At 44.5% G+C, this 17,866-nt stretch overlaps 1 protein-coding gene across 1 annotated transcript in view; it reads left to right on the top strand.

Moving 5' to 3' along the window:
• The window catches only part of F11R (F11 receptor), a 44,118-nt gene extending 26,527 nt beyond the window's left edge, over nt 1-17,591 (top strand). The window contains exon 10 of the mRNA XM_044915887.1: nt 17,526-17,591. The gene's annotated coding sequence lies outside the window, so the exon portion shown is untranslated. The remainder of the gene's footprint in view (nt 1-17,525) is intronic.
• The last annotated feature ends 275 nt before the right edge of the window (nt 17,592-17,866 follow it).

The following is a 17,866-nucleotide window of genomic DNA, read 5'->3' as shown; positions in this document are numbered from 1 at the left end:
TTAAGTTATTTTACTTATTATTTTTAAAAATGATTTCTGGTTACTTAGGCATTTATTTATTTATAAGAGAGAGAGAGAGCGAGCAAGCACAAGCAGAGAGGAGGAGAATCCCAAGCTCAATCTCAGGCCTGTGAGATCATGGCCTGAGCCGAAGTCAAGAGTTGGACACTTAACTGACTGAGCCACCCAGGTGCCCCTCTAATTAAGTTATTTTAATTCCAGTGTAGTTAACATACAGTGCTATATTAGTTTTAGGTGTACAATATAGTGATTCAACAATTCTATACATCACTCTGTTCTCATCATAAGTGTTAACTCCATTTAGTTTTTTTTTTTATTCTTATGTTAATCCCCATACATTACATCATTAGTTTTAGATGTAGTGTTCCATGATTCATTGTTTGTGCATAACACCCAGTGCTCCATGCAGAACGTGCCCTCCTCAATACCCACCACCAGGCTAACCCATCCTCCCACCCCCCTCCCCTCTAGAACCCTCAGTTTGTTTTTCAGAGTCCATTGTCTCTCATGGTTCATCTCCCCCTCCGATTTCCCCCCCTTCATTCTTCCCCTCCTGCTATCTTCTTCTTCTTTTTTTTCTTAACATATATTGCATTATTTGTTTCAGAGGTACAGATCTGAGATTCAACAGTCTTGCACAATTCACAGTGCTTACCAGAGCACATACCCTCCCCAGTGTCCATCACCCAGTCACCCCATCCTTCCCACCCCACCCCCCACTCCAGCAACTCCATTTAGTTTTGAATGCAGACTTTAAGATTCCTTTGGTCCAGGTCTGTAACCTCTCTGGGGAGAAAGGAGCTCAAGACAGAGTGGGTGGTAGCAGCTGGACAAGAATAAAGTGAAATCATCAGAGGGTGCAGGAGAGAAAGGAGTGAAGGGAAAACCAGTATGCCAGTGAGAAGTGATGGGGGAGGAAGGTTAACTAACTGGTGGAGAGGTACGTACCCACTGAATCTTTTTTTTAGTTTATTTTATATCTTATTGTTTAAAAGATTTATCCATTCATGTTAGAGAAAGAGAGAGAGGGGTGCCTGGGTGGCTCAGATGGTTGAGCACCTTCAGCTCGGGTCATGATCCCGGGGTCCTGGTATGGAGCCCCATATCAAGCTCCTGGCTCGGCGGGGAGCCTGCTTCTCCCTCTCCCTCTGCCTCTCCCCCTGCCCATGCTCTCCCTCTCTCTCTGTATCTCTGTGTCTCAAATGAATAAATAAAATCTTAAAAAAAAAAAAAGCGGGCAAGCAAGGGGCGGGGCAGGGGGAGAGGGAGAGAGGGAGAGGGAGAGAAGGAGAGAGAGAGAGAGAAACAGATTCCCCACTGAATGCAGAGCCCGAGGTGATGCTGGACTCCATGGCCCTGAGATCACAACCCGAACTGAAATCAAGATTCCTATGCTCAACTGAATGAGCCACCCAGTTGCCCCTAAGTCATTTTATTTTATTTTATTATTTTTAAAGGTTTTATTTATTTATTTGAGAGAGAGAGAGCATGAGTGGGGGGAAGAGCAGAGGGAGAGGACTCCCCACTGAGCAGGGAGCCCGACATGGGGCTCGATCCTAGGACCCAGTGATCATGACCTGAGCTAAAGGTAGATGCTTAACCAACTGAGCCACCCAGGTGACCCAGCCACCTAAGTCATTTTAGAACAACACTTATATTCAGTTTCTGTTTCTAGTTGATTCCTATTTGGTTATTAAACTATGTGGAAATAATGCAATAGTTTTCAGTAATAAATCTATTATTTATAACTCCTTAGGTGATGTCACCAACTTCCTTAAGGGTGGGGAGCTTGTGTTATTGTATTTGCCCAGTACTTTGTGCTGGTGTCTGGTACATTGTGCCAGTCAATAAAGGGTGAATGAGTAAATATCACATTCCAAAATTTGAATGAGGTAAGTTGAGATAACTAAGGAGCTGCTCTGTTGGCTGTCATTGTTGTTACCTCTCGTTATTTGTGTGCAAGCCAAATGAAAATAAGTGGAAGGGGAATGGTGGACAGAGGATTCCAGACCCCGAATATTTATTTATTTATTATTTTTTTAGATTTTATTTATTTATTCATAAGAGACAGAGAGAGAGAAAGGCAGAGGGAGAAGTAGGCTCCCCGCTGAGCAGGGATGCGGGACTCGATCCCAGGACCCTGGGATCATGACTGAGCGGAAGGCAGACGCTTAACGACTGAGCCACCCAGGCGCCCTTTTTGTAGCATCTTAACAAAAGAATAACACATTTTTTAGAGATGTGATAAGACAAAGGAAAAGGAGTTTCTAGGGGAACAAATTATGGGAAAATAAATATATGGGGAAAATGAATGGAAGATAAGGGCTACTTTTCTTTCTTTTTTTTTTTAAAGATTTTATTTATTTATTTGACAGAGAGAGAGCGAGAGAGGGAACACAAGCAGGGGGAGTGGGAGAGGGAGAAGCAGGCTTCCTGCCGAGCAGGGAGCCCGATGTGGGACTCGATCCCAGGGCCCTGGGATCATGACCTGAGCCGAAGGCAGACGCTTAACGACTGAGCCACCCAGGCGCCCTACTTTTCTTTTTTTAATAGTTTTTTCTTCCCTATGTAATCACTTTACTTATTTATTTTTAAAGTAATTTCTACACCTAACGTGGGGCTTGAACTCACACCCCCAGATGGAGTTGCATGCTCCACTGACTAAGCCAGTCAGGAACCCCAGTAAGGGCTACTTTGTAAGGATTGTTCTGTAGGTTCTTCTGGTGCCATCTCTGGGCTAAGGGTCTAGAGCTCTCACCAGTGATTAACTTCTGTCTTATCTGGTAGAGAAGATGGGAGAGACACCTTTACAAATTGATGTCTTGCTTTTAGGTCAATAGGGGAAGGGCAGAGAGCTTTTCTTGTATCTACTTCTTAATTGAAGTAGATACAAGATACAAGTAGATACACAGCTCAAAATTGCAATATGCTTAAGTGGCATCTTTTGGGGTGGCATATTCTGCCATGCTTCAATGTCTTTTGGGGAGGGGAGTACTCCACAAAACACAGGTTGAGATCCTTAAGGATGTCCAGGTTGAGAAGGGTGGCATTAGTGTCAGGTTAAAACCATAGTAGATTGGGGCATCTGGCTGCCTCAATCAGCGAAACATGTGACTCTTGATCTCAGGGTTGTAAGTTTGAGACCCACGATGGGTGTAGAGATTACTTAAAAGAATAAAAATCTTCAGAAAAAAAACCATCGGGCACCTGGGTGGCTCAGTCTGTTATGTGTCTGCCTTCGGCTCAGGTCATGATCCCAGGGTCCTGGGATCGAGCCCCATGCTGGGCTCCCTGCTCTGCGGGAAGCCTGCTTCTCCCTCTCCCACTCCCCCTGCTTGTGTTCCCTCTCTTTCTGTGTCTCTCTCTGTCAAATAAATAAATAAAAATAAATAAATAAATAAAATGTTGAAAGGATTAAAACAAACAAATGAGAAAAACCCAATCAACCCAGAATTCCATATCCAGTGAAAATATACTTTAAAGAGAAAATAAAAATACCTTCAGATAAATGAAGATCAAGAGTATTTGTCACCAGCAGACTTACACTATAAGAAACACTTAGAGGGGGCGCCTGGGTGGCTCAGTCGTTAAACGTCTGCCTTCGGCTCAGGTCATGATCCCAGGGTCCTGGGATCAAGTCCCACATCGGGCTCCCTGCTCGGCAGGAAGCCTGCTTCTCCCTCTCCCACTCCCCCTGCTTGTGTTCCTGCTCTCGCTATCTCTCTCTCTGTCAAATAAATAAATAAAACCTTAAAAAAAAAAAAAGAAAGAAAGAAACACTTAGAGGGGCGCCTGGGTGGCTCAGTTGTTAAGCGTCTGCCTTTGGCTCAGGTCATGATCCCAGCGTCCTGGGATCAAGCCCCACATCGGGCTCTCTGCTCTGCGGGAAGCCTGCTTCTCCCTCTCCCACTCCCCCTGCTTGTGTTCCCTCTCTCGCTATGTCTCTATCTGTCAAATAAATAAAATCTTAAAAAAAAAAAGAAAAAAACCATCATAGATTTAAAAAAGATGTGAGAAAGATGCATACCCTTTAGAGCTTGAGATAAGCAGATTTAGGTGAAAAGTGGTCATCTTATATTTTCCCTATATGGAGCTGCAAATTTAGGAACCACAGAAGAACTGATGTAGCTGAAGTTGTTCCACAGGGAACAACAGTCTGGTTGGAGGGCAGGAGCTTGAAGCTGTATTTGCTTAGTGCTTTTTGGAATAATAGTTAACCTAGAGTCCTGTTAGTGCTGGGCACTGTCCTAAATATGCTTTCTTTCTTTCTTTCTAAATATTTTATTTATTTGTTTGTCAGAGAGAGCGAGCACAAGCAGGGGGAGCTGCAGGCAGAGGGAGAAGCAGGCTCCCCGCGGAGCAGGGACCCTGGGATCATGACCTCAGCCAAAGGCAGGCGCTTAACCGACTGAGCCACCCAGGCATCCCTGTTCTGAATCCTTTATTTTATTTTATTTTTAAAAAATATTTTATATTTATTTATTTGACAGAGAGAGACACAGCGAGAGAGGGAACACAAGCAGGGGGAGTGGGCGGGGGAGAAGCAGGCTCTCCGCCAAGGAGGGAGCCCGATGCGGGGCTCGATCCCAGGACCCCGGGACCATGACCTGAGCCAAAGGCAGATGCTTAACGACTGAGCCACCCAGGTGCCCCTCTTCTGAATCCTTTAAATGCACTAACTCGTTTAATCCTTACACCTAAGAGGAGGCACTGTTTTTATTTGTAATTTCAGGTGAGGAATTGAGGTAGGAGGAGGTTCAGGGCTCTGCCCGGGGTCATATAGTTGTGAATAGTGGTGCCAGAATGTCAGCTGGATAGACAGGCTTCAGAGCCCGAATTCGAAAGACCACTCACTATGCTGCCTCTATCAGGGTTACAGATACTAATTACCTGTATGGAAAGAGCTGTCAGAAAGCTTCCCTAAACCTCCCCAGCACTGTCACTCTACAGAACTCCAGAATGCTTTTTGGCAAATTCATGCATAAGAGACCCCATGTTGGGAGGCCCTGCAGCGGGTGCACAAACCCACTCGAGGCCTGAGGCACCACTTACAGAATTCAGTGTGAGTGGTGCCTGGGGGAGTGTGATCTGGGGCTCCAGTGTGTGGCTCCCCCTGGTGCCTTCAAAATCCCAGGCTGGATCTGAGATTTCAAGGAAGCATTCCTTACGGATGCAGAGAAATTTCCCTGTTGGCTGAGAAACATTTTAGTCCTGAGAAAGGGCCTGATGGTGTCACCTTTGGCCTTGGGCATGTGGAATTGAGAAGGAAAAAAAAAGAAGAGTGGATCATGGGGGGAGCAGATCCTGACAACCTCTAGCCCCCAACATTAACATAGAGCTAAGTTCCAGGTGGCCTACAGGTTGCCCTCTGCCATAGCCTGGATGTTTGTGTTCTGCCCAGATTCCTCCGTGGAATCCTAGCCTCCAAAGGGGATGGAATTAAGAAGTAGGGCCTTTGGGAGGGGCCTGTGGCTTGAGAGTGGAGTCTCATGAATTAGCGCTTTATTAGAGCGGTGACGGAGTGCTCCCTACCCCTCCTGCCATGTGAGGACCCAGCAAGAAACCTGTATTCTGGGGGCGCCTGGCTGGCTCAGTCAAAAGAGCCTGCGACTCTCGATCTCTGAGTTGTGAGTTCAAGCCCCACACTGGGTAGAGAGGTTACTAAGAAAAAAAAGCCCATATTCTGGAAGAGGGTCTTTGCTAATTCTGCTGGCATCCTCATCTCAGACTTCCAGCCTCTAGAACTGTGAGAAGTAAATTTCTGTTGTTTACAAGTCACCCAATCTATGTTACGTTGTCACAGGAGCCCTAATAGATGAAGACATCCTCTAAGATTTTAAAGAGTCTTTGGGCAAAAAGACAAAACTGCGGGTAGATTCGTGAAATAAGGTTGGTAAAGAAGGTGAAGCCCAGTTTCTGGCATGACAAAGGACAATTCCCATACCTTTCCCCATCTGGAACTTAGTGACAGGGGCACACATGGCTTGCTCGCTGTTTTCGTTTTTTTTTTAAAAAAGATTTTATTTATTTGACAGAGACACAGCGAGAGAGGGAACACAAGCAGGGGGAGTGGGAGAGGGAGAAGCAGGCTTCCCGCCGAGCAGGGAGCCCGATGTGGGGCTCGATCCCAGGACCCTGGGACCATGACCTGAGCTGAAGGCAGACGCTTAACGACTGAGCCACCCAGGCGCCCCTGTTTTTTTTAAGTAGGTTCGCGTGGAGCCCAGCGGGGCAGAACTCACCACCCTGAGATTAAGACTTGAGCTGAGATCAAAAGTAGGATGCTTAACCAACTGAGCCACCCAGGCACCCCAAATTTTATTTCATTTTATTTATTTTATTTTATTTCATTTTATTTTTTACTGCTTAAGTTGAATGCTGGCTCCCTCTAAATACCCCCCAAATCATCTGTCAGCAAGGCAAAGCTGAGTTGATTGTCTGCTGTAGTTAGGGGAAGACCGACGTTGAGGAAGTAGAGTCTCAGTGGGGGCGGGCAAAGGTAAGATGTCGAGAGTTTTGGAGTCTGGCTTAAACTAAGTCAATGTGGGGGGGCCTCTGCATGATAACTTAGGAAAAGCAAGTAGGGGAGGGTTTCCTAAATACTATTGTTTGATGAGCCATTTTACTCTAACGAGGCTTGGTTGGGATGTCTAGTTATTTGCAACTTCATCTTCTGGGCCGAGTTTTCTAGAATAGTAAGGTCTGATAATGCAGATCTTGTAGTCAAGTCACCTAATGTAGATAGTAAACGGTGTGGGTGTGATACAGTTTTTGAATATAGGTGAGGTTCAGTGGGGTGAGGTCCAGAGCCGATGACCAAGAAAGAATTCATGAGGCGTCTTTGGCGCAAAATGATGCTTTTTTTAAAGCACGGGGACAGGACCCATGGGCAGAAAAAGCCGGGGTTGTGAGCAGTGACTGATTATATACTTGGGAGTTGGGGGTAAGGAAATTCCTTCCTTCCTTTCTTTCTTTCCTTTCTCTTTCCTTTCATTTATTTATCTGAGGGAAAGAGAGAGGGAACGAGAAGGGGGGGTGGTCAGAGGGAGAAGCAGACTCCCTGTCCAGCAGGGAGCCTGATGAGGGACTCAGTCCTGGGACTCCAGAATCATAACCTGAGCCTAAGGCAGTCACTTAACCAACTGAGCCACCCGGGCACCGCGAAAAAGGGAGGTTTTCCAAAAATTTTTGTATGCCAAAGAGGACCTACAAGATATTGGAGGCCTTATCATTGTCAAGTTAAGGTTGTTTTTCCCTCTAGGAAATCATTAACATGAAGACAGTGGGAGTTTTGTTCTGGAAATTAGGTTATTGATAAGAATGCTTTTTTTCTTATAAATCACTAAGACAGTTTGTAACTGAGGGAGACTCGTGTCTTGCTGGACTGTGATCTCTGTAAGTTAACCATTTGTTTTTCCTTCCCTTAGCAGACCTCAGGAGTGCCTGAGGAATGTCACACAGATCCCACCTGGGGGTTGGGGTGGGGGGCGCAGGTGTCAGCTTGTGCTTTGTCCTCAGCTTGCCTTCTGCTCCCTCATCAGGTGCAGATTGGCTTAGTACTCAACTCAAAAAGTTTGGAGTGTGTTACATGTCGCAGCCCAAAGGAATTAGGAAAGAAAGGGCAGGGAATTTAATAGGTACCGGAAAGTGCGAGGGCAGGTATCTGTGGAGAAAGGGTGCTTTTCCTGCAACTAGATGCCACCACCAGGTGGAGCTAGACCCTTCTGGCAAGGCCCTTCCCAAGGCGATGCTAAGTTACAGGCGGGGTTTGCTGGAGATACTTAAGCATGAGGGAATAAAAATAGTCCATCTCACCCATCAGATTGACGAAAGTTGAAATGTTTGTGTAGGGGAGGAAAAATAATTTTCCTTTACCCTTCTAGGTCCTTGGCAGAGAATCCCTTTTAATAGAAGACAGATTAACAGGAGAAAAACAAGTTTAATAACATGTACACCTCCTGTGTGCATGAGATACCCAGCAAAACCGAGTAACTTCCCCCAAAGGATGTGAGTCATCATCTTAAATACTGTCTCTAGCTAAAGACAAAGATGTTGGGGGTGGGGGAGAGCCAGTTAAGGGAGGTTTTCAGGTAAAGCACAGTAAGCCAGGGTAAAGAGGTTATGCAGATTTAAGTCTTTCCCTTCTCCAAAGATAAAAGTTTCCAGAGATTAGGTCACTCCCCTCTTCCTGTTACAGTGAGGGAGGCACCCTTACAAATGGAGATTTCCCATATATATGCAAATATCTCTTACAAAGGGTCACTTCTGTTTTTCGGAGCTTTTCCTGCAGACACTGTTTCTTTAAAACATCCCGCTCAAGATAATCCTTATGCCAAAGAGGCATATTTGGGGTGACGTTCTGCTTCCCTTCATTTGATAATATGCTCGATTTGGCAAGGCTGTGGGGAAAGAAGTACTCAGATATTGTTGGTGGGAATACAAAAAGGTATAACTCTGATGGAGAGCAATTTGGCAATATCTTAACAAAACGACATACGCAGTTAATATTTAACCTGGCAACCCCATGTCTAGGAACTGATCCTGAAGCTTGAGCTCTAACAATACAAAAATACATGTACACAAAATTACTTAATTGCAGCATTATTTGTAATTGCAACATATTGGAAACTACCCCCCAAAGTTCAAATATACAGGCATTTGGTTCAATAAACTATGACATATTCACACAATGAAATCCTATGCAACTGTAAAAAAATAGTGAAGACTTTGAAGGAGAGCAAAATATCCCACCCCAAAGTATGCCTCTGGCATACTGATTATTTTAAAGTGGTTATTTTTAAGAAATTACAGGCAGAAGAGAAATGTGAAAACTGACCCTTTTGTAAGAGACATTTGCATTTATAAGGGAAATCTCCATTTGTAAGGGTGTCTCCCTCACTTGTACCCGGAAGGGGGAGGTGACCTAATCTCTAGAAACTTCTGAATGGAGAAGGCCACAAGGTAAATCTGCATAACAACCTCACTCTTGTTTACTGTGCTTCTCTAGGTTACCTCCCGTAACTGACTTCTCCCCCCCAACAGCTTCTTTTGTCTTTAAGGTGCTGGCTTCAGCAATTTCAGGGAGTTTTCCTTGTGTACAGGAGGTATACATGTCATTAAACTTCTGTTTGTTTTTTTTTCCTGTTAATCTGTCTTATATCAGTTTAAGAACCTAGAAGAGAATAAGGAAAAATATTTCCTCCCCTACAGTTCGTATTAACTGATTTGAGGTATTTTTCCAGGATATATTTGCTAAATGAAAAAAAAAAAAAAAGCAAGGCTACCTTTTTGGTAAGAAAAGGAGATAAAATAAGAACACGTACTATAAGGGCGCCTGGGTGGCTCAGTCATTAAGCATCTGCCTTCGGCTCGGGTCATGATCCCAGGGTTCTGGGATCGAGCCCCACATCGGGCTCCCTGCTCGGTGGGAAGCCTGCTTCTCCCTCTCCCACTCCCCTTACTTGTGTTCCCTCTCTCGCTGACTCTCTCTCTGTCAAATAAATTAAAAAAAAAAAGAATGCGTACTATATTATTTTTGCAGAAACACACAGGAAGATAAAATTAATGAGATTGGTTATCTACAAGAGGTGATAAGATTAGGGTGAAAGAGACAGGAGATGGAGTGTCACTTCTCCCGAGTGTACCGTTTTGCCTAGTTTTGATTTTTGTAACCGTTAAATAACAAAAATTCAACTGAGTAAATTTTTTTTTAATTTTTAATTTTTTTTAGTAGGCTCTATGCCCAGCATGGAGCCCAACATGGGGCTTAAACCACCGACCCTGAGATCAAGCCCTGAGTTGAAATCAAGAGTTGGATGTTCAACTGACTGAGTCACCCAGGTGCCCCTCAACTGAATAAATTTTATTATTTTTTCAAGGTTTTACTTATTTATTTGTGAGAGAGAGAGAGAGAGCACAAGCAGGGGAAAGTGGCAGGCAGAGGGAGAAGCAGGCTTCCTGCTTAGCAAGGACCCCGATGTGGGACTTGATCCCAGGACCCTGGGATCATAACCTGAGCCAAAGGCAGATGCTTAACCGACTGAGCTATCCAGGTGCCCTTCAACTGAGTAAATTTTAAAGATCTAATGGGCTTTATTAATCAATTCATGAATTGGGAAGCATCCCATCTAGCAAGTAGAGGGGAGCTCCAAAGGGCTACAGAAAAGGGAAGGTTTTTAAAGGTAGAAAGGGAGTGGGAAAAAGGAAATTATTAACAAAGAATCTATTCTTTTAGGCAAGGTCGTCTCCTAAGAGGAACGGTAGGGGTCTATCAGTAAAATTCCTAGTACTGACCAGGAAATCCTTTGTTGACTGGTTAAAGGTTAGATTTCTGGGGGGGTTCAAGTTACTTTTAAGTTAGGCAGTACGGTTTGGTCTACTGACTTGGGGCCTTAACCTAAACAACACCATTTGGGGTCTCTGGTTTTCTTTTTAACGGAACCATGTTAATGTTTTGCACATAAAAAAATAAATCATTGAGGGCGCCTGGGTGGCTCAGTCGGTTAAGCGTCTGCCTTTGGCTCAGGTCATGATCCCAGGGTCCTGGTATCCAGCCCAGAGTTGGGCTCCCTGCTCAGCGGGGAGCCTGCTTCTCCCTCTCCCCTTGCTCCAACCCCTGCTCATGCTCTCTGTCTCTCTCTCTCTGTCAAATAAATAAATACAATATTAAGAAAGGGGGGGCATCAGGGTGGCTCAGTCTGTTAAGTGTCTGCCTTTGGTTCAGGTCATGACCGGAGTCCCCAGGATTGAGTCCTGCATCTGGCTCCCTGCTTAGTGGGAGTCTGCTTCTCCTTCTGCCCCTCACCCTGCTTGTGGTCTTTCTCTCTCTCTCTCAAATAAATAAACAAAATCTTAAAAAAAAATAAATCAATGAGAAAGAATAGGAATTACATGGGAGTGCTTGCCAAGGGACTCCCGTAACAGTGCAAAGGAGCTGGGCATTGACCATGCTTGAGCTAGGATAGTCTTGAAACCACACTAAAGAGACAAATCGAACATAGCATGGCAAAGGTCTCAAGTCAGGGCTGCACATTTTGGGAGAAGGTACTCCTAGAGACTGTTGAATGTGCTGGGTGAAGAGTCAAACCTAAAAACCACTAAGTGAGTGATTAAAGGGAGAAGTCTCTGGAAGCAGAAAACGAGAAAGTAAGGAGTGTCAAATGGCACAAATAAACACAATTTAGTAATGAACTTGATGCCCCTTATTTCACTAGAAAGCAATCCATAGTTTGGGAAGTACCTCAGAGTAGTCTGGTCAAAGAGAGAGTCTTCATCACCTGGCCCTTGTGGGCCGTGCGGTGTCAAGGCCCCAGAGCAAGCGGGTGGTGGGGGGACAGTGACAGGCAGGATTCATGGCCTCGTTTGCATCAGCAACCAGCCAAAAGCAAGCACTGCTTTGGAGGCCTTGGGAAGAATTTCCATAAGTTGCCAGCCACCAGGATACAGAGGAACAGGGCTTGGAGGGAGGCTCAGTGGGAAACAGTACACTCAGGAAATAAGAAACAACTTGTGACTTTTGCTACCCAAATTCTTGCTGTTAGTTAAGGAAAAATTGTGAAGGATTTTGAAATGGCGAATCCTGAGCATCTCTCCCAGTGGAATACTAGGATTTGTCTAGACTAGAGGACCCTCCTTGGAGTTTTTGGACTCTGCAGAGGTTAGTATTCTTCATTATCTTTGACTGTTTTGCAACTCTGTAGGGAAAGAAGTTAACTCAGAAGTCTGATGATGATGCAGACGGTCCATGTTCATAGAAATGCGAATGATTTTTGTCTTGTACCCATCTGATTGGGTTCTCTGTAGAAAGGAGGTGATTTCTATAAATTACATTTTTGCTCTATAGGACTAATTAATGAGTAGTTAACATGTTCATTTTATATTTCTTTTTTTTTGTTTTATATTTCTATGGGAGTCATGATTTTACCTTAAAAAAATCTTTTTGGGGTGCCTTGGTGGCTTAGTCGGTTAAGCCGCCATCTTTTGATTTTGGCTCAGGTCATGATCTCAGGGCCGTAGGATTGAGCCCATGCATTGGTTCCGCACTCATCCGGGAGCCGGCTTGAGATTTTTCTGCCCCTCCCCCCACTCTCTCTTTTCCTCAAATACATAACTAAATCTTAAAAAAAAAAAAAAAAAGTTCTTTTAGGGCTCCTGGCTGGCTCAGTCAGTAGAGCATGGGACTCTTGATCTCAGGGTTGTTGAGTTTGAGCCCCAGGTTGGGTGTAGAGATTACTTAAAAAAATAATAATTAAAAAAGATAAAAATCTTTCAACTACACAATGTGGGCTGAGGGAGCTGGCAGTCAGCAGGGGGAGGGGGAGGGGGGGTATGGATTTGGTGGGTCTGAAGCTTATACAAGTTGGGGGGCGCTCTTTAAGAAAAATAATGCATTAAGTAGAGGGCCTTGGAAGAGGTCCTAAAGCTTAAACTTCTTTTTTTTTTTTTTAAAGATTTTATTTATTTATTTGAGAGAGAGAAGGAGCACAAGAGGGGGGAGCGGGAGCGGGAGAAGCAGACTCCCTGCTGAGCACGTAGCCCGATGTGGGACTCGATCCCGGGACTCCAGGATCATGACCTGAGCCGAAAGCAGTCGCTTAACCAACTGAGCCACCCAGGCGCCCCTGAAGCTTCAACTTCTTAAACATTACAGTGAATCTACCTCTTAACATTGTTGAAAGATCATTTTCGGAAAAAAGGTAAAATGAATCTCATACAGATATGAAAATGATCCCAGTTAAAGATTTTGTTTTGCTCATAGGGGAGACTCACGCAGGCATTATAATCGGTTCAAATGAGACTAGAAAGAACAAATTTATGGACGCCTGGGTGGCTCAGATGGTTAAGCGTCTGCCTTCGGCTCAGGTCATGATCCTGGAGTCCCGCATCGGGCTCCCTGCTTGGCGGGGAGTCTGCTTCTCCTCCCTCTGACCCTCCTCCCTCTCCTGCTCTCTGTCTCTCGTTCTCTCTCTCTCAAATAAATAAATAAAATCTTAAAAAAAAAAAAAAAAGAAAGAACAAATTTATTTATAAAAATTTTTAAAGTTCTTTTTTTTTTAATTTAAGTAATCTCTACACCCAATGTGGGGCTGGCGCAGGACGCCACGCCCCCAAACTTGCTTCCACCGGAGCCGGGTGGGCCACCGGGAACCTCCGTGGCCGCGAAGCCTGTCTCCTGGCCACAGCCGAGGACCAATGAAACTTGGGGGGGCCGGCCGCGCCCTGCACTGCTGTGATGAGGCAAAGGGGACATCTAGCGGCCGCTTGTCTTGCTTCCTTTCCTCTCGGTCCCGACCACAGTCTCGGAGGGGATCTGTCCGCGGAGAAGGTGCGGGCTCCGGGCTGTGTAGGAGGAGGACTCCGCCCGTGTCGCCCCCGGGGCTCCGGCGAGACCCGCGCTCCGGCGGGAGGGGCCCCGGGGAGGCGGCGGGGGTGCCGGGGATGCTCGGCTTCCTGGGGACGGGGGCCCCGCGGCGGACCCGGTCCCTTGCCAGCCTCCTCGCGCCCGTTGGCCTCCGGCGCTTGCGACACCTGCGGCGCGCCCCACTGCCCCCCGACCCTCACCCCCGGCTGTGCATCCCGGCCCGCGGCCCTGCGCTGGGCGGTGCGGACTTACGGAAGGGGCCCATCCGGAAAGGCTGCTCTGGGAGCGTGAGGAGCTCCCTAAATCCACGTTCCCAAGCGCCGGGGCCTGCGGGGGGGTGAGTGTGTGTGGCGGGGGAAGCAGCCCGGGAGCTGGGTGCGCAGGTGGCTTTTCTGCAGGTGGACAGAGAGCGGTGCGAGAAAGGGGATTACGGAAAGAGTTACTGAGATTAATCTCCTTTTACTGCTCTTTGCAGGACAACGTAAAGAGGGATTTTTTTTTTCCTGATTATTTTGTGCCTATTTTAATTGTGATTTAATAAATACGACCCCTCCAGGGGACTTAACCTTACCAACTTTTAAGTCTTCAAAGTTGCAGCAAATATTGCAGAAACTACTGTCATAGGCTAAATTGTGTGTGTGTCGCCCCCCACCCCTCATTCAATTCATAAATTGAAGTTCTAACCCCTCAGACCCTAGAAGATGACTATATTTATAGATGGGTCCTGTAAAGATGTAATTAAGGTAAATGAAGTCATTAGGGTAGAGCCTAACCCAATATGATTCGGGTTCATATAAGAAGAGGTCATCAGGACTTAAATGCAGACCCAGGGATGACCTTGTGAGGCCACTGCTAGATGGGGCCATTTGCAAGTCAAGGAGAGAGGCTCTGGTAGAAATCAAACTTGCCCACACCTTGTGATCTTGGACATCCAGCTTCCATCCGGAATTGTGAGAAAATGAGTTTTTGTTTAAGCTCCCACGTCAGCTCTAGCAAACAAGTGCCGCTGTGTTTAAGGATGGTGCCTATTGAGCACATTCTTAACTTCTACAGGAAAAGTGCTCTAGCTATATTCCATGTTTCCATTCATCCTCGACTCATTACTCAGTCTGATTTTACCCACACACCAGTATCTCGCTCCAGTCCTGTGTTTTGTAGGCCGAGCGTGCTGGGGCTCATCCATTTCTCCACAACAAAGGCTGTTGGCTGTGGAAGTCGGCTAGGTGGGTTCCTCAGTTGCAGTGTGGGAGCTCCACTTGAGGAATCATTCTTGTGTTAGGTGCCCCAGAGCGCCCGTTTTCCTTCAGATAGGAAACAGTAAATTATAAGCAGCATTTAAATTGAGAGTCTATTTTGCATGGAATAGTTTATAGCAAAACACAAACAGAAACGAAATTACACTCTTTCATCAGGGTAGGGACATTTTGGGAAATGGGCACATCAGTGGACTGGTGGTGGTCGTGTACATGGTCACAACCTTTTTTTGGACACATTATAGCAGCGCCTTTCAATGGCCCCAAAATTGTTCACACACTGAAGTTCAGTAATCCCTCTCACGGGAATCTGCCCTAAGGAAATAAACAGAAGCAAAAGATCATATACATACATATGTGGAAAATGTTCATTGTAGCATGCTTTGTAAGAGTAAAAAGTTGGAAAGCAACCAAATTCTCAACGATCAGCAAGTTGTTAAGTTAGAACACAAAAGCCAATGAAATATATGCAGCTATTAAAAATGATAATCATGAAGAACATGTAAAAACATGAATAATGTTTATGATTTTTATGCATGTACCTATTGAGGATGCAAAATAGCATCCATTTTATAATTACATCTATGTGAAAAAGTTATAGTCACAAATTGAGAGATGGTAAGAATGAATACAAAATTTTCTTAGGGTAACAAGGCTGTGAATTTCTTTTTCTTTTAGACATTTTATTTGAAGTATTTGTAATTTTAAAAAAGATTTTTATTTACTTATTTGAGAGAGACAGAGATAGCAACAGAGATAGTGAGAGTAAAAGCAAGGTGGAGAGGGAGAAGCAGGCCCAAGTATTTATAAATTTTACATTAAAGAAGTGATCTGAATATGTTGGACCATACTAAATATAATTTTAAAAAGTTGAAACATGGGGACCCCTGGTGGCTCAGTCGGTGAAGCGTCTGCCTTCCGCTCAGGTCATGACCCCAGCGTCCTGGGATCGAGGTCCGCGTCGGGCTCCCCGCTCTGCGGGGAGCCTGCTTCTCCCTCTCCCTCTGCCTACTTGTGTTCTCTCTCTGTCTCTCTGTCAAATAAATAAATAAAATCTTAAAAAAAAAAGTTGAAACATGACTCATACAACTGTACAGTAAACATGCGTCAAAGGTTTATTCAACTCAGTGAGGAAACTGACCTACCGTATAGCTGGTTCAAAGCATTCACAAGATGCCTGGGTGGCTCAGTCGGTTAAGTGTCCGACTCTTGATTTCGGCTCAGGTCGTGATCTCAGGGTCAGGTGATCAAGCCCGGAAGTGGGCTCTGAGCTGAGTCCCCTTGAGATTTTCTCTCTCCCTCTGCCCCTCCCCTGTCAATAAATAAATAAATAAATAAATAAATAAATAAAATCTTAAAAAAAACAAACCCAAAACAAAGAGTATTTGCAGAATAGAGATTGGTAGAGTCAGGAAGGGCATGATGGAGTAAGTCAACTAAGTTAGAGACAAACTGAGCAATACACCTTTGGGCTAGTCTTCGGTCATTTGTATTTTTACTGGGCAAAATTTATAAGTTACATGTAACTTTAGGCTTTAGGCCCTAATTAATGGTGAAGAGCAAATCAAACAACGTATAATGCAAACCACATATGTATTTAATATTTCCTATTGACACTATTAAAAGAAATAAAAAGAAACGTGAAATTAATACATTTGTGTGTGTAGCCAAAGTATTATCATTTCAACATGTAGTCAATAACAAAAAATTTATTTTCTTGCTAACTTTTCAAAATCCAGTGTGTATTTAACACTCACAGCTCAGCTCAATTTGTATGCTAAGTTTTCACCAGAAACTGTTGATCTGCATTTAGATTTCATAAAATTTACAATCGAAGAAGTTGCTCCAAACACAGTTAAAGACATACTTAAAACCTCCCCACTAACTGATAACTATCCAGTTTTTATTTTATTTTAATTTTAATTTTTTTTAAAGGTTTAATTATTCTTAAATAATCTCTACACCCAACGTGGGGCTCCAGCCTACAACCCTGAGATCAAGAGTCACACACTCCACTGACTGAGCCAGCCAGTCACCCCAACCTTGGTTTTTTTAAAAGCAGCATTACTGGAGATACAATTCACGTATCATACAACCCACCCATTTAAAATGTACAATTTAATGGTTTTTAGAATATCCACAGAGTCGTGTAACCATTACTGTAGTCAGTTTTAGAACATTTTCAACATCCCCCAAAACACCCATAACCACTGCGGTCACACCCTGTTTCCCCTCCCAACTCCCTCAGGCCTAGGCAACCACTGATCTACTTTCTGTCTCTATGGATTTGTCTCTTCTGGACATTTCGTATAAATGGTTCATCCTTTTTGTAGCATGTATCAGTACTTAATTCCTTTTAATCGCCAAATAATATTCCATTGTGTGGATTTGCCATGTTTTATTTATTTATCATCAGTTGATGTGAGACAGAGCAGGGACTGGACTTGGGTCCCCTCAACCCTGACCGCAGAATCCAGCATTCTTTGGCTGCCTCCATGAGGAAGAAAAAAAGCTAAAACTCAGTGCCTCTTGAGTAGCATCTTGGGCGAGTGCAAAGGGAGGATGCTTATTGAAAGGAGCATGTGGGCTACAAAGACTGGCAAAGATGTGAGCAGACCCCACTGCTGACCTTTCACCGACTTTCCTCCTCATAATAATAGTGAAAATCATGCTCAGGGGTGGAGATCTAACCTGCTAGTTAGACATGAAGATGCATGAAGAGGCATGACCTTTAAGCACACAGGTGCTAATGAATCCCCACGTCTACATGCTTCCATGTCACCCTTTCCCCCCTTCCTACCTTCCTTCCTTCCTTCCTTTTTCTTTTCTCCCCACAGTATTTGTTCATTGTTTATTTATCAAGAGAAACTATTCCATAACCCAATATTCACGTTTCATTGTTCAGGAATACAGGTCATTGACAAACTTCAATGGAACTCAACCCAAAGAAGTTCTTTACATTCCAAATCGCTTTGCACTCTGGAAGATACCAGCCTCTTCACCTCCTCAAAATCTTTCATGGAATCATAATTTATATAGAAATCTTCATATGCCCTTCTTTCTTGGTTTGGCCACAGCAAACTTAGAGAAGTTTGCAACCCCCAGGGATACAGCGAAGGCTCCAACAATGTGAAATCACGGACCCTCGGCCACATGGCCTTGCATCTGAGGTTTCATCAAAACACTGGAAGTCGTGGTAGTTACTCTCTTCATCGCCAACCTCAAACCCAGC

Source organism: Neomonachus schauinslandi, chromosome 6 (genome assembly GCF_002201575.2).
Source record: "Neomonachus schauinslandi chromosome 6, ASM220157v2, whole genome shotgun sequence".
Classification (NCBI taxonomy): Eukaryota; Metazoa; Chordata; class Mammalia; order Carnivora; family Phocidae; genus Neomonachus; species Neomonachus schauinslandi.
This window is presented reverse-complemented; position numbering and strand designations above follow the sequence as displayed.